Consider the following 24,119-nt stretch of genomic DNA (forward strand, 5'->3'; position numbering starts at 1 on the left):
TCTGTGTGTTCTTGCCACCTCTTCTTAATATCTTCTGCTTCTGTTAGGTCCATACCATTTCTGTCCTTTATTGAGCCCATCTTTGCATGAAATGTTCCCTTGGTATCTCTAATTTTCTTGAAGAGATCTCTAGTCTTTCCCATTCTATTGTTTTTTTTCTACTTCTTTGCACTGATCACTGAGGAGGTCTTTCTTATCTCTCCTTGCTATTCTTTGAAACTCTGCATTCAAATAGTTACATCTTTCCTTTCCTCCTTTGCCTTTTGCTTCTCTTCTTTTTCACAGCTATTTGTAAGGCCTCCCCAGACAGCCATTTTGCCTTATGTCTTAACCTCCAGAGAATTCATGAGTAAGGGGTGTCAGTGCTTCGAGTAAAGCATGATATAAGGTGAAGAGACTGTATATTACAATGACTATTTTTCTTGTTTTTATCTATAGAATATGTACTTGTATTATAAGCCCATTACTATTAAATGAACTTTTACAACTTGCATTTGAAACAATCATTACAAAATGGTAATTGATAAAATATTACTAAAGATTTTTAGAGCACATTGTACTTGTATTTCACAAACTTCTTGTGCTTAAGAAAATAAGGACAGAGGATAATTTTGGATATTGCATATTAATAATTTTCTTCTCAATTGCTGAACACTCAGTGGTACTTTTAATAACTCAATGGATCAGCTCTTTATAGACTCTAAATACACTGGAAAATAATAATACAGAGAGGATACGTTTGAAAAAATCAGATGCTCAGGAAGGTTTCTTAGAAACTCTTTACATTTTTCTAGATTTGTTAAACCTCTTTAAATACTATTGGGATTGATGGAAGAAACTTATCTGGTCTAATGTTATTTTATAGTCCTTGCCTCCTGTAATATCCTCATTTAGAGAGAAGCAGGTAAGACAAGTCATTTATCTATGCTCTTGTATCTAGTGATGGAATCAAGGAGAACTCTGACTTTATTAATCACCCACTATTTTTCTTATCTATCATGTTAATTGAAAGCTCTATAGAAAAACTGAGGGTCTTAAACTGGTTCAAATATCATCTTCTCAAAATTTAAACTTCTTTCAACCAAAGCTCTAATGAAAATTTATATAAATTTATATAAATAATGCCTACTCTCTACCTGCCAAAAATTTTGTCATATATTTAGGATGATGTTTATAGCAGAAAGAATTAGAGAATCTGAGTTTGAATCTAGACTTCATCAACTCCCCCTCTCATAGTGAGGAGTCCCAGGGAAGGTGATGACATTCAAGATGACACAGCTAAATTACTACTGGTAAACAATGATACATACACTCAGTGTACCTTCAGCAACAATTAGGCAATTATCTCTTTAAGTCTCTACTCTTATATCTGGATGATGAAAAATATTTTTTCCAATCTACTTCCTGAGACTTTCTGAGAGCTAATTAGATTGCCACAGTGATGCATAATTATAAATTTTGATTATTACATTGTTATATAAAACCTTACACTATGTTTCTATAAAAAGAACAACTTCCTATTGTGTGAAAATTTGCCTTTACTGTTTTGGAAATCCAGTATTTCATTTATAACTGTCATTGCTGATGAAATCAAAGTTATTGATATCTGTTTTAGACAATAATAGTCATCCAGCAAAAAATTCCCTTTTTCTTGAATTTATAATTTACCCTTAACCTTGATCAGATTTCTCACACATAGTTCTGAGAGACTTCTTATTAGAAAATAAGAGAGTAGGAAAGGAAAAAGGAACACTTACTGGGTTTAGCTTGTGTCAGAAGCTCTACTATTTACACAATTAAATTTCATTTGGTATCAAAAGAACTTCTCCTTTGTTGTAATGGTTTTGTAGATGATGAAAGCAAGAATTGAAAGCCTTATAAAGTTAGCCTAACTTAGTAAGCAGCAGAGTTACCATTTGAACTCAGCTCTGCATGATTTACCCCCTTTTCAAGTTTTCACTCTCAGGTATACCCTTCACAACTGATGAAGGCAAAGCCTGTTTCATTTTCTAGCCACGAGTGATGGCGTGGTGGGAGGAGGTAAAGTAAAGAATATATCACTTATTAAAGTGATAAAGTAGTATTATATGCACATGTGCATATAATACTACTTTATCACTTTTTACCACGAACATTAGATCGCATCATGCCTATTTATCCCTCATATGATAAAATTAAAGCATGGTAGGAGAATTTAATTATTAAAGATGATCTTTAGATAGACAAAGTAGAACCAAAATTGAAATGAATGATAGCCTTAAGTGTAAAAGATCACCTAAAGAAAGAGAACTGTATTTATTCTACATTTTATTTGTAAATTAATTGACAATTAAGTTGATGCTTACAAGATGTGCTTCTTAGATTTCTATGCTTATAACATTATCTGGACTTATTCCCTTAAAATGTTTTGTCAAATTTTGGAAATTGATTCCTTTATTTATTCATTATTCTTTTTTAGTAGTTGCTAGTGAGTGTCTGTGGTCTACACTGTGCCAGGTGTTAAAATACAGGTGTGACCACAGAACAGGCTCTGTAATCAAGTAGCTTTTATTTAGTAATTACAAATATTGCAATGTCTATTTTATAAAGAGAATAATAGTACTTTGACTTACCATAATGGAAGTTAGTCATCTGATGCACCGTGGTCAGAATCACTTTGTCTTACTAAATGACTGAGAATTTTGTTGCTTTATTTAGGACATTGGGTAAGACGGGTTTCCCACAATCATTATTATTCATGATAAAGCAAAATTAAACTCTATTTCATGACTTGGGGTATTTTCTAGACCACCTGAGTAGGAGCCTTCTGTAATCATATTATAGCCTTGTACTGGCTTTGGGAACTGACTTTGTGTTCAAAACTCAGCTCCACTTTTGTTAGCAATGGGATTTAGGACAATTTAGTAGAGCCCAAAATTTTAAGTACTACATTGAAGTTAGCTCTTATACTTATTCAGCAGAAGTCGATAGAAACTTTAAGTTTTGATTGGATGCTTTCAGTGATATTAGTCTTTTGTGTTATTTGTTCTGAAAATTTTCTCATCTTTCATGATTCTGAAATAAATTGTATAGTTACAATAGAGAAAGGGAATTGCTTTAAAATCAGCAATGTGGTTTTAAAAATATGTGGAGTCTAAAAGTTAGTAAGATTTTAAAACAAATGGCTCAGCTATCTGAGTGATTAATATTAAATCTAATCAGCGCTAACATTGAGATTTATTTACCTATTTGTCTGCACTGGGGCATTATTTTGGGTTGTGTTATTCATTTTGGTAATTAGGAACATTGGCAGTGGAGGGAGGAGCTACATTCAGATCATTTTTCTGCCACATACTTGCTGAAAGACCTCAGGAAGACAACTTAACTTCTTTGCTTCAATGTCCTCATGTGTTGCAATGGAAATAATAAATCCTACTTTATGGCTTTCATGTGAGAATTCCAGAATTAAATGTTTATTACAAAAGTTAGTACAACAATACCAGCAAATAGTACTTCTGTATTATATTGCTATTTAAGATATTTCCTTTGAAATAGGTGAGGGGAATTATTTTAAAAAAAACACATACAAGTCTGCAAGGAATAAAAAGGAAGGGAGGTATGAAGGAAAAGGATGAATGAAGCCTGGTTAGAAATCCTGAATGCAAGATGAAATTTGATTTTGATACAGTAGGAGTCTACCATGAGCCGTCTCCTGGAAGGCCTCGTCCTCCCTAAAGCAAATGCTACTGAAATGAGACAAGGCTGATAGCACGGGTCCCTCTCAGAGAGGTCAAAAGTAAGACTTGAAGCACTTTGACAGTTTTCATGGTTCTTAAATTGAATCAGGATGCACCTTGACATGAAGGGTATCAAAAACACTTTCTACCCTGCCATGAAATGCCTTCCTTTCAACTCACAAATGAGGTCATTTTCATCAGAGAAAATAAATCTAACCAAACTGTGGGCCAAGCACGTTTCTAGAAATAAATTATACCAAACACATTACATACACCACTGTAAAGTTAAGGGCAGTTTATGCCACTACATGGCAAAAATAAAACACTCTTCTTTTAAAAACTTAAATAAAATTTTATATGTGAAAAATTGAAATCACAAAGCTCTTTCATCAACGAAATCTTAGATAACAAAATTTTTATCTTGCAGATTTTCCCCCATGATAAAGAATCATTTTTGGTTCCCCTCATTTTAGTACCTCAACCATTTTCTGTTAGCAAATTTCATATCTACCATTTTATTTTGCAAATATCATAAAAAATATCTATGATACTGACAAGGAATAGCAATAGCAACACCACTCTCCCATTTTATGTCAAATTCTCTTCTACCTGTAAAGGTAAGTATATCCCAGTATTAATAATAACAATTCGTTTATCACCAAAATGTAGTTCATGGTATCTTGTTTGTCTCTTTCCCTTAAAATTTAATCTTTACATACTACAGACAATTTTATTTAATTCCTATTCTGAAATGTGAAAAATATGGTTCAGCATATGTTCCATTGTACATTTGAGTAATTTACATCTCCTGTTCTTGTATAATACAAATTGCTTAACCCTGCTATTGTTTTTATTTTCCACTTTCAAAAGTATCCTGGCAAAGCCTGTATTTATGAATTGGTACAAAATGTTTCAGACCGAGGAAATAAGGTCTCTAAACAAATGCCCAAAATGCAGTGGTTTGTATTCTAGTATGCAAGATTTTTAAAACTTCTCTGGATTATGCCTATTCACATAACTCTAGAAAAGATAGGCCTCCTTACCTGTGTAATTATTAATATGTCCATTGTTTTCAATTACAGTAAGATTTGAACAACTGTCAATATATTTTTACAAAAGGAAGAGCCAAATTTGTTGTTGAGGCAGTTGAAAAAAAAAAATGGAGACAATACAGACTGTCCCCCACCTCTTATGTTTTCTTTCTATTTCATGAGGTGGGTATTTACTCAGTTGTTGCGCAAACAAACCTATGAAAACCTACAGTCTCTGCTGAGCCACTGTATTCAAAGCATCAGGAGCGGGGTTGGGATGAATGAGGGGAGACAGCAGCAATTCTCCTGACACTCCATCGACCCTGTCCAAAATTTGAACAAGAAGTAAAGCCACTTTCCACACTGCCTTATCTCTTTCTAACCTTTGCCTTTTTCCTGATGTAATTCTGCTTCCCATCCTACATTCTCCAGCTGCCTTTTCTGTAACATGGTTTCAGCTTCTGATTTCCTAACCCTGCTTTTCCCTTGGTCAGCATGCCTCATCGCAGCTGGTTTAGGGAAACTTCTAAGAAGAAAAAAACTGGCTCAGAGTATTCACAGCAACCCTGTATTCTCTCTACTCCCCACAAGCCCCTCACACACAATTGTTAACCCAAATAAGCAAATGACATAGGAGATTGTACACAGTGCAAAGTTCTGAAATGATGAGCTCAGGTGGTGTAAGTGGAAGTACTTGGGGACAGGAACCACAGGCCCTGTGCAGGGACATAAACTTTCAGTCCATCACAACCATCTGTACCACCTGTTCCATTAGACAACTCAGATCAAGCAAGTAATGCTAAAGTTTCATTTGTACCGTAACTCTAGATATAAATATGATTACGTTTTCAAGAATAACACCACTAGTAATGATGAAACAAATGCTATTTTCTTTCTGTGCTGGTATCAACAGTTATGGAAGTGGCAGAGGAGGCCGCGCCTGCCGTGCCTGTGTCCTGGGACTGACAGCAGTGGTTGTCACCCTTAACACTTACTTTCTCCTGAGCACTTTACAGGGCTTCCCTGGCGACTCAGAAGGTAAAGAATCTGCCTGCAATATGGGAGACCTAGGTTCGATTCCTGCACTGGGAAGATCCTCTGGAGGAGGGCATAGCAACCCACTCCAGTATTCTTGCTTGGAGAAGCCCCATGGACAGAAGAGCCTGGTGGGCTATAGTCCATGAGGTCACAAAGAGTCAGACACAACTGAACGACTAAGCAGAGCACAGAGCACTTACATGAAATTTCCCCTACTTCATAAATGGGCATACTGTGATTCTGAGAGGCAAGCTAACTTTCTTAATATAACATGTCTTTTAATTTTTGAGCCAGATACAGACCCGAGTCTATGTAGTGCTAAAATCCATACTCGTAAACAAATTTCAGACTTACTTGTACCAAAACGATGTTTGAAGAGTTCCTATCTGCACGAGAGCGTGAACTCACCGCACCTAGTAGGCTTACCATCTTTGTATCCCAGACTCAGACTGAGCAGTTGCTCAGAGCTAGTTTAACCAAACTTATTACTTTTTTCCCTCAGGTCTATCATAGCAGTGGCTTTATTGAAAACTCTCTTCCCTCTTATTTTTCCTCAAAGCTGGATTAATCCACATCTCCAAACACTCCATTACAATAAACTTTTCTTTAAGAGTTGTATCTTTAGCCCTGTACAAATCCATCATTTATCTTGACCTTTTCAAAATTGTGATAAAATATATATAATATAAAAATTGGCTGTTTTAACCATTTTTAAATGTCCAGTTCAGTGGCATTATGTTCATTCACACTGATGTCCAGCCAGCTCCTCCAGAAATTTTTCATCTTTCCAAACTGAAACTCCGTATCCATTAAACAATAACTCTGCATTCCCTTTCTCCACAGCCCCTGGAAACCACCATTCTACCTTCTCTATCAATTTGACTACTGTAGATATCTCATAAAAGTGGAATCATGCAGTATTTGTATCTGACTTACTTCACTTAGTATAATGCCTTCAAAATCCATCCACGTTACAGAATGTGTCAGAGTTTTTATCCTTCTTAAGCCTGAATAATAAGCCGTTGTGTGTATATGCTATATATTGCTTATCTGTTTATCCTATAACTTACTGAATAACGGTGTTGTCCAATGTGGAATGTTTTTGCTGTTTCCTAACAAGATGCAAATATAGAAATGCAATGAGTTTTTGACTTCTAGGACAGCTATCTTTTTATGTCATAAACTCTAAAATTAATCACAGAAAGCTAGCTGAGTAGGTAATCAGCAAAAGAAATAGGTTTAACATAATTAGGGTGTATGAGTCATGAATATGCCATGTTTTAACTGCTGTGACTAGAGTTAGCCAGTCATCTGATTGATGTTTTTATCCATCAACTTTTCTTTAGGAAATTTGAGAACCTAGGGGTATTTTTAAATTGCCATATCTCTGAAACTAAATAGAATGATAAGAAGAGGACTGTTGATTCAAAATAAAAATGCAAATTTATAGCCTTCAAATTTTTTAACACTACCATTTAACTACTCATCTATGTATTATGAAACACTGCTCAAGAATTACTGGATGAATCTTAATAAGAAATCATCTATTCATCCTTTCATGTTTTCCACAAATGTTTCTTATGTGCTTGTAATTTTACAGATAGAATTTACTGAATGCAAGACACACACACACATACACATGTTTATATCTGTGTATATCTTCTACTAGACAAGCTATATCACCATTTTTACAGATGAGGAAGCTGAGGATCAGAGAGGTTAAGTGCTTTTCACAGCTGGTAAGTGACAGGAGTTGGAACTCTAGATGCAGGGCTGTAGCTCTCTGCCACTTCACACTACCGCCTCCCACATGCCTTGCATGGTGTTATATGCAGGGCAGGACACCATCTCCACCCTGGAGTCATTCACATTCTAGTGGAATGGGTGGACAGTCTAAAATTCGATAGCATAGTACAAACAGTACAAAGATAAGAAATACTTGGAATCCAGTTGGATATGGCTTAGCATAGCCTGAAAAAATTTACAGAGTAAAAAGGCATCCATCTTGACCTTACATGGCTGACTTCCACGCTGGTTTTCTACTTTGATTGCTAAAGAATTTACTCAAGCACATGGTATGGTTGGTGACGGTCGAGGCTGAATGAGATCATGAAGGTCAAGTTCAAGTGTTTGAAGTTTAGCCAATGGAAAACCGTTGTTTTCATGTTGTTCTTGTTATTATTTCTGCTTAGTGCATAGAAGCCTTAGTGATAGAGTAATAGTAGTTGTTAAGCTTCAGAAAAATAATTTTTGTTAGCTTGTTAATGTTTTCACATTATAGAAATGAGCCAGGATTTAAGGGTATGACTTTGCCTTTTGTTCAGAACCATCTCTCAGGGGATCCTCAGTAGTATGATCCATAATAACATTACATTGCTATTTTCTGACCTGTTGGGTAAGAAACCCTACTTCCCGAGGTGTATGTTGCTTAAGTTTCTGTAGTGAGGAAATTTCCCAGTGCTGTCATGCTTTTGGTTAAAAGAGTTTTGTGTTTTGTTTGGGGAAGACAATGCTGATAGTGATCTATTGATTCAGACGTTTTCTGGCAGTAGCTGCCTACCAGGTTTGCCTTCATTGACTTTTCAATGTTCTGTTACAAATAAGGTGCATGTACAATTTGATGTTGAAGGGCAGAGAAGATTCCCCACTGCGCATGAAGTTGGAGCAGTCCTGAACCAGAGTGGTGAGAGCTCATCATCATTCTGAAATCACCGCTGGTCCGAGGCTGCTACCCTCACAGTTGTGCTTTCTGTCATTTTTTTCCTTCTCTATGTTTTATCCTTTCAGACATTCCAATGCATCTCTATTTTAAACTTCATTCTTAGAAATCCCCCATGCTGACTGAAACTTGAAATATAAAGTCATAGATATTTTCTTATTTTGGGGGCACCTAGAATCCACAGTAAATGGAAATACGTATACCTGTTTTATTAATAATTTTTAAAGAAAGGTGTTTTTTTTTACGAGTCTTCTAAAATTGCAGATGCTTAGAAATCTGTTATAATCATAATAAAAAGTAACTATCACTTAATGAATGCCTGCTATTTGCCAGCTCTGTGCCTTGCAGTTTTCACATGTTATATGTAATTTTGACAACTCTATAAGGTAGATATCATTACCCCATATAACAAATGAGGAAACTAAGACTCTGAGAAATTTTCACTTGCCCAAGATAATAATAATTACTTCTATCTCTCTAATCATGCTTGAATTTTAGCATCTAAAATGATAGTAATATTGTTTTACTTGTAGAGCACTTCACAGTTTGCACAGCAGTTTCACATAAGGTACCTCTTTCTACCCTTGCAGAACTGGAATCAATACTTTTTATTTCATCTTATTCTCTATAAGACCATCCTGAGGCTCTAGATTCAGAGGTGGGTTGCATATTTCCCTGTGCTGAAATATGAACCCTTGTTGAGTCAGCATCATTTGTCATAATGACTTCTTTTCTACCACTACTGGTTTATGTTTCTATTTCATCAGGGGTAAAGGCAATTGGAGGACTTGCCTGTTGATGTCCTTAAAGAATTTGGGGGATTATACTTAGCTAGGAAATAACTGCCTAAAGCAGAAGCATAATGTTTTGAGACCAAAATTGTATGCCCAAGGAGTCTGTGTAAAGCTTATAGACATAGCTGCTATTTTTTACTGTCTCCTACCGAAATCCCAGCCCACAGCATCCTGCCGTTTAGAAATATAAAGATATTCTAGTCCGTGCAGACTCTTCCCATATCTCCACATGTACCAAAGCATCCTGTTCATTCCTGTGCATGAACAAACATGGGGAGGAGGGGAGGAAATAGACAAACACAGAGAGAAAGGACACCTTACAGTATCCCACAAGGTGGGGGGTGACAGGAGAATCGATACAAGTACAATTCTGTCTCATCACTAGCAGTTCCAGACTCAATGACAGCAGATTCTCTGACATTAAGTAAGGGATGGGAAGTACCAAATGGGTAATGGGAAGAACACATGAAAAGTTTAAAGATTAAATAGGAAAAAAAATATAAAACAAAGCCATATGTTGTCTCCCATCCCCCTTGGGATCACAAACCACCCTGCTTATCATTTCAGAAAGTTCCCTATTCATTCAAACACCAGAGCTTTGGCTCAACAGTGTGACCCCACTTTTCCAGATTTAACTTCATCCGAGGCTGAGTTTCCACCTTTCATCCACATTCTCAGAGCATCTACCACAGCACGCACCAGATATGCCAGACAAGAGCAGAGTCAGCCATCAGCAGGGTGACCTCGCCATCGCCTCACCCCTGTCATTCCAGAGAGCAGTCCAGCACTTTGAACACGATGCCCAGCAAACAGCAGAGGATTCTACAGCACCAGACTCTCTGCTAATTCTGAGCTCTGTCCTCAAGGAATGGTAGAAGAAAGGAAATTGAGAAGGTAGGGAAGGAGGGAAAGAGAGAAAGAAAGGGAAGAAAGAATGAGAGGGGAAGGGGTAGGAAAGAAAGCCAAGGATATAAGTAACAATGTAGTAATTTAATCTAGCACATAGTAATACATACAAAACATTTTTTTTTTGAGCAAAGACACTTATTTGAACAAATAAATATTCCCGAGTGCTTCAGAACTCACACAGAGGGAAATGAATTTTATGAGTCAGCTTGTAGATTTGTTTTCCCACTAATTTAGAAGTTTAGTGTTCTCATTACTAAAATATTTCCACTTTTATTATAAGGCAAGGTCTTTGTTCACTCCTTAACAAATTTTAGAAACAGACTTCTTATATGTATTTATAATGCACCAAATAAGAAGACAAAAGGATTTTATCTCCCAATCTACGAATTACTGCATTAAAATATTCCTAAATAATGCAAAATCCACCCTATACATGTGTGAGGGTGAGTGTGTTTTCGTTTTTGGTATCCGTGAGACTGATTATGCTAATTGACACCAGTACTCCTAATAGGAACTAACTATTCTCCAGGGAAACACCATTTACTATTCATTCTCCTGCTCAGGCACACTGAAGCTTTGACTTCTCAGCCCTGCCCTCATCGATCCTAAGAAACCTCTGGTTTTTCTATCATCTCTAGAAAGGTTGCATGCTCTCATTCTACTGTTCTTCATACTTTCCAACCAGACACTCACAAGTAAACTGTGAGTATCAGAAGATACATTGCTCTGCTTAATGATTGAGACTGGGTTCTAAATCTTGCAATACCTGCAAACAGACAATGTTTTAAATGAAAAGCTGATGTTTTATTTTTCTTCCTGTCTGCCTGCTACACAAAGATAAATATTCCAAAAGCAATAGTTAGCAGTCATGAAAAGCAAGATTAAACAGAGAAATAAATCTTGAGAAGAAGAAAATCAAGAGAGATTTTTGAAAATTTATAATAAGACCTTGAAATGTGTCATAATCATTTCCCAATTACTAAAGCAGATCTAACCAACATGTGCCCCACTATTAAAATCTACAGGGCAGTCAAATGTTACACAAAGAGAAAGGAACCTTTACTAGTCTTTGTGCGTTTACAGGAATAGAAGATACTGTGTGAACTGGTTTGAATTTTTCTTCCATTCATTATTATCTTATGGTTCAACTAGTAATGAGCAGAAAGTCAAAAAAGATGGGAAGAAAGAGGATACACAGGAAGAGGAAAATTGAGTGCTCTAGATGAAGGGTTGCAAAAATTACAAAAAAACAAAGTCCTGAATTCACAAGATAGATATTTAACAAAAATGAGTTGGCTTATCAGTTGGAAGGAAAAGACCACATACATGCACAGCCATATGCACTCATGCATCACCCACACACACAATATCCTGACCACACTCAAGGGTATACACGTGTGCACAGACTCTGCCGCACATGTATCATCCACAGGCAAAAAAGCCCAGATGACACTCTTGCTCGTATGCGCACACACACAGATGCGGCAAAGCTATGCTCCTACATCTCATAGAGGCTTCCCTTTATATGCTGTTGTACAGTATCATTCCAGAAAAATCTTAAATTTGTATCTTTATGCTTCAGATTAAGGATGTTGTATCTCTTGGTTCCCAAAACAAATTCAGTGACCATCCAGGGTGAGAGAGCCGAGTCCGTGTCCAGGAGTAACAAGCAATATTTCATTCCCTTGCATTAAATATTGCCAAAGAATGTTCAGACTACTGCATGAGTGCACATATTTCACATGCCAGCAAAGTAATGCTCCAAATTCTCCAAGTTAGGCTTCAACAGTATGTGAACTGAGAACATCCAGAGCAACCAGAGATCAAATTGGAAAAGGGGTACATCGAGGCTGTATATTGTCACCCTGCTTATTTAACTTCTATGCAGAGGACATCATGCGAAATGCTGGACTAAATGAAGCACAACTGGAATCAAGATTGCCAGGAGAAATATCAATAACCTCAGATATTCAGATGAACCACCCTTATGGCAGAAAATGAAGAGGAACTGAAGAGCCTCTTGATGAAGTTGAAAGAGGAGAGTGCAAAAGCTGGATTAAAACAACATTCAAAAATCAAAGATCGTGGCATCCAGTCCAATCACTTCAAGGCAAATAGATAGGGAAACAATGGAAACAGTAAGAGATTTTATTTGCTTGGGCTCCAAAATCACTGTAGATGGTGATTACAGCCATGAAATTACAAGATGCTTGCTACTTGGAAGAAAAGCTATAAAAAACCTAGACAGCATATTAAAAAGTAGAGACATTACTTTGCCAACAAAGGTCCATCTAGTTAGCTGTGGTTTTTCCAGTAGTCATGTATGGATGTGAGAGCTGGATCATAAAGAAGGCTGAGCACTGAAGAATTGATGCTTTTGAACTGTGGTGTTGGAGTCCCTTGGACTGCAAGGAAATCAAACCAGTCCATCCTAAAGGACATGAACCCTGAATATTCATTGGAAGAACTGATGCTGAAGCTGAAACTCCAATACTTTGGCCACTTGATGCAAAGAACTGACTCATTGGAAAAGACCCTGATGCTGGGAATGATTGAAGGCAGGAGGAGAAGGGACCAACAGAGGATGAGATGGTTGGATGGCATCACCAACTCAATGGACATGAATTTGAGCAAGCTCTGGGAGATGGTGAAGGACAGGGAAGCCTGGCATGTTGCAGTCCATGGGATGGCAGAGTTGGACACGACTGACCCACTGTACAACAAAATACCTTAATGCTGAATTCATACAATGGAAATAATAACACTGGCCTAATGAGGAATAAAATGAAATAATGTTTTACACACAATGCTTGGAGCACAAAAAAAAAAAAAAAAGCACTGAAGAAGGGCAAGGCATAATTTTACCTCTTTGTTACAAATGATTTTCAGCTGCTCTTGGTTTGGTTGCTTTCCCTCATATAATCTACTAGCTTAGATCTTAAATAAAGCAATTTTATTTTCCAATCTGATGACCTTTTCGTTTTCTAAGAAATACTAAGGACCACATAGTCCGCCTTAATCTGTTTCTGAAATCTGAATAAAACCTTAAACCTTTCCAAGACAGATCAGAAATACATACTACATAAATGTTACTTATATATTTCTTCAAGGCAGCTAGTTGACTGTAACTTGAGATCATATATCCATACACCAGAGAAACCTTTCTGCTAGGACAAGTTAGTTAAGTTCTGAGATTCACCCCGGTTTATAAAAACATGTTAAATGAAAGCATTTTTAAAAAGTCTTTGAAATATTAAGAGAATGTTATAGATGTTGGTTAAAGATAGTTGTATGTTATTAAAATAATATACCTCATACCATCCATTCGTTCAGATGTCCTTCCTACAAAAATAGAGTTTTTATGTGTATTGAATTCTTATAGTTGACTTAAATTCAGCTTCCTGTATTAAGCAAAGAAATAGAGTCATGGAACCATGGAATTAGAATTTGGAGATGTGCTCTTCAATGCCATTTAAATATTAAAAGAAGTATTTGGAAACTATACTGATACACAGGCATTTTTAAGAGTCAATTTTAAGTTATTTTTATTTTAACCTTTAAGCTTCTTGACTTGGAATCCCTTAGAGAAAAGTTTCTTATAAATCTAAGATTGTACGAAAACCATGTTTTTCCAAGCAGCTTTAACTGAACTTTGAAGCAAATAACTAGCAAGACATGAACAGCAGCAAGGCCACAGATGATGCTATCTAGCAGTTAGTTTGTAAGGAGATCTTGTAATATAGACTTTTGGGGTCTCCAGGGAAAACATCAAATGCCAACTACATTTTCTTCTCAGTGGTGTAAACAGGCAGAGGGAAGCAGTCAGGAGTTGGGCATTAGGTCCTGGACTGTAAAGCTTCACTTAAACTTCCCCAGTTCTTCATGAGAGTTCTTCATACGTCCCCCTCTAGATCAAACCACCCCAAGCTACGAACAGAGACTCTGAGAAGATATTTGTACAAACTGCTGTAGCATATGCGATATACCTGCATATTTCAGGATGAAGAGTCGTCATTTGGCATCATTGCCTCTGCATTTTTATCTCCTCACTGCACACCCATGGGGCAAGGCTGAAGGAGGAAGACAGGAGTTCACATCATGCTTAGAGTCCCTGGCAGGTTTTGGGTTTCTTTCCTATTAACTTGGATTGTAGTTGCAAAAATTCAGGCCAGAAATGACCTTTGATTATTTTATGAAACCCAAATACACTTGTCAAACCCAACCATGCAGAACAGCGCAAATTAAGTCAACTTTCACTCTGGTTTTGTGCCAAATGGAATGAAGCCTCTGGTGGGCTGGACAGCTCTATTTTCTGCTTTCAATTTCAGAGAGTCCAATTAGTAAATCAAACTTTTAAAGCTGTCTAAAATAATTAATTAGGTCATAATTACTCAGAAGCATATTTTATAGTGTAGTCTAATCTACTATCTGGTCTAAATACTTGAAAGGGGTATCAATTTCATTATTAAAGAATTAATTATAATTGGGCATAATCCTTTGGTGATGGAGGTTGAAAAAAAAAGTACTCTAGGGATAAATAGCTAACATATGTGAGGTAGATAAATTCTTCCGCAGTTCGAGTGCTAGTTGTGCTCTGGAATGATTTTCTTGTCTTAATATTATCCCTTTTTTCAAATCTCATAAACATCGTCCAACAAATGCCTTGTAAGCAAAAGAAGCCCTCTCTCTGAATGTGTTCACTGCATATGGACAAATTATTTTCCTTTTACTCTATTCTAAGTATTTCTAATCATCTGTAGGTTGGTACAGTAATGACCAGGAGAATGCACATGTTGTATGAACTTCTATAGTGAGGAGTTTTACCCACATTTTCCCATTAGGCCTAGTAATATGATACTATAAGTGATATGTCAGTTTTACAGACTGAGAAGGAGAGATCCAGGAAGACTGAATGATTTTCAAAGCTAATAAGGACGAGATCCAAGATCGGGGAACTGAATTCAGGCCTTTGTGATTCCAAATCTTTCACCCTGCCTCCCCCTTTTGTCATTATTTGTGTTTGTTACATTGGGAATCCTAGGTCAAGTTTTCCTAGTTCTTGAGACCTTTTTTAAAATTCTGTCCTTTCATTTCAATGATAATTTAAAAATATATATATTTCACCACTGGTGAATATAAAACTGCCGCTTGGCACTGATCAAACAAGAAAAACATTTTAATAGAATAATTTCAGTTGTTAAGTCTGATTTTTAGTTGTTTGATTTTTCAAACAGGGTATTCAAGCCACCTGAGGGATCCTCAAAGATTCCCCTCCCCCCTTTAAAGACAGCAGCGCATGACTTGTGCTTATAAAAGTGTGCCCTGCACTAGCACACAATATGTTGTATGGACTCCCGAGTATTTTAAATTAATTCTTCAAATTCCAGATTGCAGTTGTTTATTTTCACAGGCACTAATGATCTTCAAGACCTGTATGTAACCAGATGTAAAAAATACAGCTAGTCACAAACTCTTACGTTTGAATTGTATCATTGTTCATTATGGAAAATTTTATTTGACCAACCATTGGGAGCCAACATAAGCATCGGAAGCAAGAGCAATTACTTGCTCAAATGATTCTTAGCAAAGATAGTTTTTATTCTTTTATGCATTTAATATTCTTAGTACTTAATTTTAGCCAGACCTCTGAGTTCTCTTATATATTATTTGTTCCTGGTTTACATATGTTTTAGTGAGTTCCATAAAGCCTGGTGTCATGTCTTTGTCCCTTTCAGATGCCAGTACAGTATGTTTTTATTTGAAAAATAGCTTTTTTCAACTAACATTTTAATGCCACATTCACAAGAAATCAAGCAGAAATGCTAAATACAGTTTGGCTTGTCTGTGAGATTGGGTTTTTTAAAGAGCTTTCCATCAGAAAAGCTATATGAAAGAGATACTGTATGAAAGGTGGAAAATATAGATAATTACCTCACATCCTAATATTTATACAAGACAGTATGACTTCTTACCAATTACAAATAGAAAAAAAAATCATTTTAAAGACAATATTATGTCATCCTCTAAAGACTAATTCTCAAATTTATTAATATTCAACAATAGAAATCCTTTCTGCAAATTAACCTAAAATTTCTCATTTGGAGTGACAGCTCTTCTTGCTGGAATCTTGTTCCTAAATGTTGCTATCTTTAATATAAAGTCTCTTAAGTTATGTGAAGATGAATTTTCCCCAATCTTCTCTTGCATGGCAATGAGCAATGTGAGACTAAGAACACATGTGCCTGTGTTCTTAACTGTGAACACAGACACTAATACACCTGGTAAGAGTTTCACAAATGGTTAAACCACAGCAAGCGCAGAGATCTTAGATTCATAAGCAGACAAAGCAATCAAGAACATCTTTTACATACTGTTTTTTTTTAGGTTTTACAAAATATACTATGTACATAAGTAAAGCCATGATACTGACTTAATTTCTTGTTTAAAATGTGTTTGAAAAATTAAGAAAAATTTCCACATTTTTCGTCTTTATTTTTGTTACTTAATTTTTTTAATTCCTATTTTGATTCTTTGCACATTCCTATTTTTCCAAAATTGTGTTTGTATTTGACTGTTAAGACTTTTTTTTTCTTTTTTGTTATTTTATTTATGGATATTATAACATTAGCTTCAGTAACAATTAAAAATTAACATGAAACTATAAAAAGGAATCTTAAGTTTCCTGCTATATAGAATGATGGCTACTAAAGACCATTTGTCCATGACATGCCATTGACAGAAGAATATATAAGTGTGTCTGGTAATGAATACGTGATAAATACAACCTGTGGATATACTCAGATGTTAAAATTATTTTCTGGAACTCAGCCCTCTTGGCAAACATAAGTATTGTGTAATTCTTCATATTTCAATTGGGGAAAAAATTGCCTAGGTGAAAGGATAATTTTTACTTTTATACTTTCCAAAAATGCATGTGCTGCTATGACAAGCAAAATGGAAAACTCAGAAAGAACTGAATTAAATATCACCTTGTCCAACAGACTGAATGCATGATAAATAAGAAAAATAAATACCAAGTAGAAGCTCAAACATAACCTTGAACATACAGCTTTGAAGAGTGTTAAGAATTTTCAAAATGCCTTCTATTTTCATCCTCTCAAATTTTTCAAAAGATGCTTAAGGTGTCATAGATAAAAATAATGCTTCCATTTTAACTATAGCCTATCTTTTGAAAGCTGCTTCTCACCAGTTCCCACTATGTTATCTAATGGGCCTGCCAACCTACAGAATGAATAACATCCAGACTGACCCGGACAGAGTCAGTAACCTAAGTACACATCAGTGCAAGAATAACAATCTGTCTAGTCATAGGGTTTTTGTCTTCAAAATATTTTATAGACCTCAAAAAATTCTAACCATGCCCAACAGGTAATTTGCTCTTATTGACAATCTATGATAAAGAAACTCTTGGCTAGCTAATTTTCCCAAGGCCAACAAAAGTCACATTAAGAAAAAAAAAAAAAAAGTCACATTAAGGTTTTCAGCTTTAATTTTTAAAATCCAATTGATTATTTGGATTGCACTTTTTTTTCTAACTTTTTTTAAAAATTCGTTTTAGGAATTTGTCATCCTTTGTTACTGCAAACCTATACTTATACTTGAGATTACACTTCTATTTTAAGTCCTATTTTCCTCACTAACAGCTTAAGTTTTGCTCTTTCTTTCTATCCCAAGCTTGATTTTCTTCCAGAAAATTTAACTGAAGAATTATATTTAAAAAAACTATTTGGTCATATTTCAGTTAATCAAAACTTGACATAGATAACAGTTGCAAGTGATAGAAAATTCTTCAAGCTCCATGAATATAAGATTACTCAGACTTTCATCCCTCTCAGAGCAGTCTGAAAACAGAGAGAGTTTTGCCTCTCAAAGGTGAGGCGTTATGGACAAGACAATAGGTGACTTGAAATTCCAATCCATTCATCCTAACTAGAGAAACAATGAAAAAATAGAGGGAATTCAATCTTTGTTCAGTTTGGGGTTAGTGTTTGAAAGCAGCACACTCTTTAGTACATTATTGGGCTAAAGTGTAGAGAAACCTTTGTAAATCAACATTGCTTATTTAAAAAATAATCTGTTAATTCACAACATTTTATTTATAATCTTTTATGCCAGACAATATTAGGAGCACTGGAGTTATGGTAATAAGTGACGTGAACCTGGCCCTGGAAAAGATGGAAAGGAAAAAAAATAATAATAATAATTTGCATTAAGAGAGTACAAGGGAAAAAGTAATTACTTTTGTGGGCAGTAAATATTTTAGATTAGAAAACTGGATTCCATAAGAGAAACGTTTATTAAATGTCTACCGTATTTCTCTCCTAGGTCTGCCTTAAATTATCAGAACTTTGGATGGCTTAAAAAACAGAAATTTATTTTCTCATAGTTCTGGGGGCTAGATATCTACAAGAGTGAACTGATAACAGCGTCCTTCTGTATAGCACAGAGAACTACACTCAGTATCCTGAGATAAATCATAATGGAAAAGAATGTACAGATAGATAAATATAAATATATATGTAACTGAGTCACTTTGCTGTACAGAAGGAATTAACACAATACTATAAATCAACTATACTTCAATTTAAAAACAAAATAGTTGGCTAGGCCCTGCTCCCCCAGAACTTCCCAGGGAAAGAGCCCATCTTGCCTCCTCCAGCTTCTGGTAGCCCTAGGCATCCCTTGCTTTGCAGAAGCATAATTCCAGCCTCTGCCTGTGTCTTTCCATGGCTGTCTTCACACTGTGTCTCTGTCTCCTTCTTCTTCTACTAAGGACACCAACCATATTGGACTTAGGGCTCTCCCTACTGCAGTATCCTGGAGAAGGGAATGGCTACCCACTCCAGTAATCTGGCCTGGAGAATTCCATGGACTACATAGTCCATGGGGTCACAAAGAGTCAGACATGATTGAGAGGCTTGCACTTTACCGCAATATGATCTCATCTTAACGACATCTGCAAAGTCCTCATCCCCAGATAAGATCACATTTACTAGTACCAGGACCTCAACATATCTTTTGGAGGGACACCATTGAAAACACAACCCTAGGTACTCATTAAAACACTAATTATTGTTCTCCTTGCTTTAAAAGATAATATTTTAATTAAAAATTCAGACAATAAAATAATTCCTCAGTTTTTTGCAGTTTACAGGTCTATCAGATCAGATCAGTCGCTCAGTCGTGTCCGACTGTTTGCGACCCCATGAATCACAGCACACCAGGCCTCTCTGTCCATCACCAACTCCCGGAGTTCACTCAGACTCACGTCCATCGAGTCAGTGATGCCATCCAGCCATCTCATCCTCTGTCGTCCCCTTCTCCTGCCCCCAATCCCTCCCAGCATCAGAGTCTTTTCCAATGAGTCAACTCTTCGCATGAAGTAGCCAAAGTACTGGAGTTTCAGCTTTAGCATCATTCCTTCCAAAGAACACCCAGGGCTGATCTCCTTCAGAATGGACTGGTTGGATCTCCTTGCAGTCCAAGGGACTCTCAAGAGTCTTCTCCAACACCACAGTTCAAAAGCATCAATTCTTCAGCACTTAGCCTTCTTCACAGTCCAACTCTCACATCCATACAGGTCTATAGATGAGCTTATATATTTATAGTTATCAGTTTTTTATTTCTATCTGTAGCAATTATTAGTCTGTCTTTAAAGATGAAGAGGATTCTCTGAACAAGGAAAAGATAAACTAGGTTTAATTAGCAATTAAAGATGGGGCTGAAAAAGAACAATGGCTCTAATAGAGACTAATTATGGCCGTTATCGGACCAGTATCACTGGTGATTTGTTGAAATAGGTAAACTAAGGAAATGAGATGATGAAATCTTGCCTACAGCTGAGGAAGGGTACAAAATGACCTCCCAGAATAACTTCAATGACAATCATTGGAATACAACAAAATCTGAAAACACATAAGCAGAAATGTTTACAGAAGACTGACAATATTTATTTGTAAAAGGTACTTATGTGTATAATGCATGCCCAACCTGAAAATACACTATTTTGTAATATTTGAGTTTCCTACAGTCTCCAGAATTCACAAATGGTACATTAAAATATTTGCAACTTTTTGTGTACTATAGTTGCGTATTACAAACTTACTGTGCTGAGCAGATTCCAGACTGTATACTGGACCCTGCAGAGAAGCAAGACATCTACCAGGAGCACAGTATTTCTGTATGATTTATTTATATAAATAAGGGACCTAAGATATTTCACCAGGATGAGAACTGCAGGATCAAATGAATATTTCGGGAAAATAGAATGGTTAATTTATTATCTGGTAATATGTTTTGAGAGCCTGGCACTGTTCGAGGCACTGGGAATGTGGCAGTAAACAGTGTTCCAAGCTTCTGTCTTCAAGTAGTTTAAATTCTGGGGTGGGGTGGCGGGAGGAGGGCAGAGAGGTGTCATCAGAAAATATACAGCATGCCCTGTTAAATTTGGATTTCAGATAAACAATACATTTAGTATGTGCAGTGCAATATTTGGGACACAAATAATTATATTGATACAGTGAATGAGTTTTCAGTTTAAGTAGTGACAAGTAATAATATTGTAGTACAAGAATGTCTGATACAATATTTAGGACACACTCAAACTAAAAAGTATTTTGTTTTTAGTTTGAATTTCACCTGAAATTCAAATTTAGCTGGGTGCCTTGTATTTTTATTTGCTAAATCTGACAGTCCTAAGGTAGGGGGACAGAAAATAAAACATGCAAAATTAGCATGGCAGAGGTGGTAAATACTAGGATGAAAAAGACAGTAATGATAGGAGAATTGGAAATGATGCCAAAATACAGGCTTACCGATGCACTGATCAGGCAGAAAGACCCAACAAGGAGGAGACCTTTGAGCAGATTACTTGAAGGAGGTGAGGGTGTGGCCTTCACTGCCTGAAGGAAGAGCTTTCCTGCTAAGGAGACTGTAAGTATAAATCCCTGAGGCTGGAATATTGTAGGGTTTTCAGGGAACCAAGAGTCAGGGTGGTGGAACAGGGGGAGCAATGAGATGGTTGGATGGCATCACTGGCGTAGGCTCCGGAAGTTGGTGATGGACAGGGAGGCCTGGCGTGCTGCAGTCCATGGGGTTGCAAAGAGTCGGACATGACTGAGCAACTGAACTGAACTGAGGGGGCGGGGGACACTCAACACAAAGTAATATCTGCTACAAGGAAAAGTAATGAGCAACTTAATTAATCTGGGCCTTATTTACACTTGTGTTGCCAATTTTAATCATTTGCTTATTTAACTAAAATGCTCTGCTTTCATTACAGTCATCAGCTTCCATCTATAAATAATAATGTATTCATAGTCCATAAGTACGGTAGAGTTCCACACATTGTGCATTTTGCAACAGACTCTGAGGCACAGGGAGTATTTTTGTTTAATGAGACCTCTCATCAGACCCTGTGGATTTACTAGCAATCGGTTAACCTTCAAATACCACCACATATCAGGACTCTAATGCGCACAACTGTTCATCTCACTCTTGTTTTGAAAATCAGTACCCATTTCACATTCTGTCACACCGCACACTGCCATCTCTCACCATGGAGGTGGTCTCCATCATCTCAAATGGTGAATTCAGCACGGCTCCCCATTTTAAACATCAGGGATTTAAATAGCTCTTCATGAAAGGGACACTTGGATAGCATTTATGTTCCAGTTCTGCCTCCATTCTTGTACCTTGATCTCTGACTTAGTAATTTCCCAATATTCCAGCCCCTAGAGACCTGGAACTTGACCTATCTCTTGTTATTAACACTTCTAAAATCCACTTGTTCTCTAATCTCTGGCCTGGGTCTTTAAATCATTTTGCCTACGGATACAGTTTTTTGAGTAAAATGTCAGAGAGTTAATCATCCTTCATCCCTGAAGTTTGCTTACTCAGAGGCCAAGACATCCCAAATCAACTCCTCAGACTCCCTTTCTTGACTTTTCACTTGGACTTGTGTCCTGCTGTTGCCAAGATTCCTGACATAAGTCGTGGTTTGTTTGATAGAGCAGCCTCCTCTGAGCACCAGCACGGGTGCTCTCAGGGTACACACTCACACTCAATCAGAACGTGATTCCCTGAAAGCCCTCATTGGAAGCGGTCGGGCTAGGACACTGGGGCGAAACCCAAGCTGCTCCCCTGTGCCCAGTAATGAACCGGTTGGGTATTGCTCCTTATTTCTTGCTTTCCAGAGTGAGAATAAGTCCAACATTTCTACTTACTTTACTCTGAACCCTCCAACCAAAAGTGTTATAAATATTGCACATCTCAAGGATCACTAATTAGAGGAACCATGTATATATTGTTATGTGCTGCCAGAACCAGGCATTAGAAGAGTCCTGTATTTGCAGAATTGAAAACTTGAAAACATTTCTAATCATACTCTTACAGAAGGGTTAACACAACTTCCTCCCTCTCGATTCATGCCATCTTTTTCTTCCTGGCCAAAGTTGTCAAGGTTTACTGAATTTCATCATGAATTTCTCTTTTTGGTCTACAGATTCACTCTACACCTTTGTTACATCTCTTTGAGCCTTTACCCCTTACACCATTAGAATGTCTCATCTTTGTGCTAGTCCAAACGTGGCTCTGGTAGACATCTGGCACTTTTGTCCTGAAATGTGTCTGCCTCTGAAGTCTGATGCAAAGCGTAGCCAAAGAACCTTTCCCCATGTAAGTAAACAGAGCCATGTTTAACTTGGTCTCAAGAGGAAACACATAAATATCCTTTTTGCTATGGGAGAGTGCTTCTGATGCTTTGATATTTATGTTCCAAATCTAAAATGTCTACTATTAGTTCTGTGAACCTAATCCCCAAGTCTTAGTTTCCTCATTTAGAAAAGGAGGATACTGGCTATGTGAGCTCCAAGGTCACCTCCGCCTCTGTGGTGTGTGATGCAATTATTCATCACATTTGGCAGTTCCTCTCCTCTTTATAAAACACAAGTCTATGGAATCAGAGAACAAAAATGATCTAAGGCATGAATTTGCTATACCAGGATTTCTGTCTTCATATTCATATATGTCTTTCTCAGAAAGCCATAAGAACAGGTAACTATGATTATTAGAAATAAATATATCTGATGATTATAAATCACAAATTATATCAGCATTGAAAACAGAGAGATTACTAAACTTTCCTAAGAAGAAGGACTGTGGCCCCTTATATATTTTTACCTATTTTCTTTCTGTCAGTTCTTTACTGCTTTATTTGGAAGTGAGTTACACACAGTTTTAGATATTTCAAGGTTAAACAGATCAGATGAAACATAATTGTGATTCCTAATCCTCTGTTTTTGCTTTCCATACTGGATGCTTCAAGTGTAAAACATTCAGTGTGAGTCTATTGATAAGACTATTAAGTGTGAGGAATATTTGTATCATAAAATACACTCCAGAATTACCTATATATTAATAATGTTCAAACTACCACACAATTGCACTCATCTTACACGCTAGCACAGTATTGATCAAAATTCTCCAAGCCAGGCTTCAACAGTACAGGAACTGTGAACTTCCAAATGTTCAAGCTGGATTCAGACAAAGCAGAGGAACCAGAGATCAAATTGCCAACATCCATTGGATCATCAAAAAAGCAAGAGAGTTTCAGAAAAACATCTACTTCTGCTTTATTGACTACACCAAAGCCTTTGACTGTGTGGATCACAACAAACTGTGGAACATTCTTCAAGAAATTGAAATACCAGACCATCTAACCTGCCTCTTGAGAAATCTGTATGCAGGTCAAGAAGCAACAGTTAAAACTGGACTTGAAACAACAGACTGGTTCCAAATCAGGAAAGGAGTACATCAAGGCTGTATATTGTCACCCTGCTTATTTAACTCCTATGCAGAGTACATCATGAGAAACGCTGGATGAAGCACAAAC

The sequence above is a fragment of the Bison bison genome, unplaced genomic scaffold (genome assembly GCF_000754665.1).
Source record: "Bison bison bison isolate TAMUID 2011002044 unplaced genomic scaffold, Bison_UMD1.0 scf7180017863350, whole genome shotgun sequence".
NCBI lineage: Eukaryota > Metazoa > Chordata > Mammalia > Artiodactyla > Bovidae > Bison > Bison bison.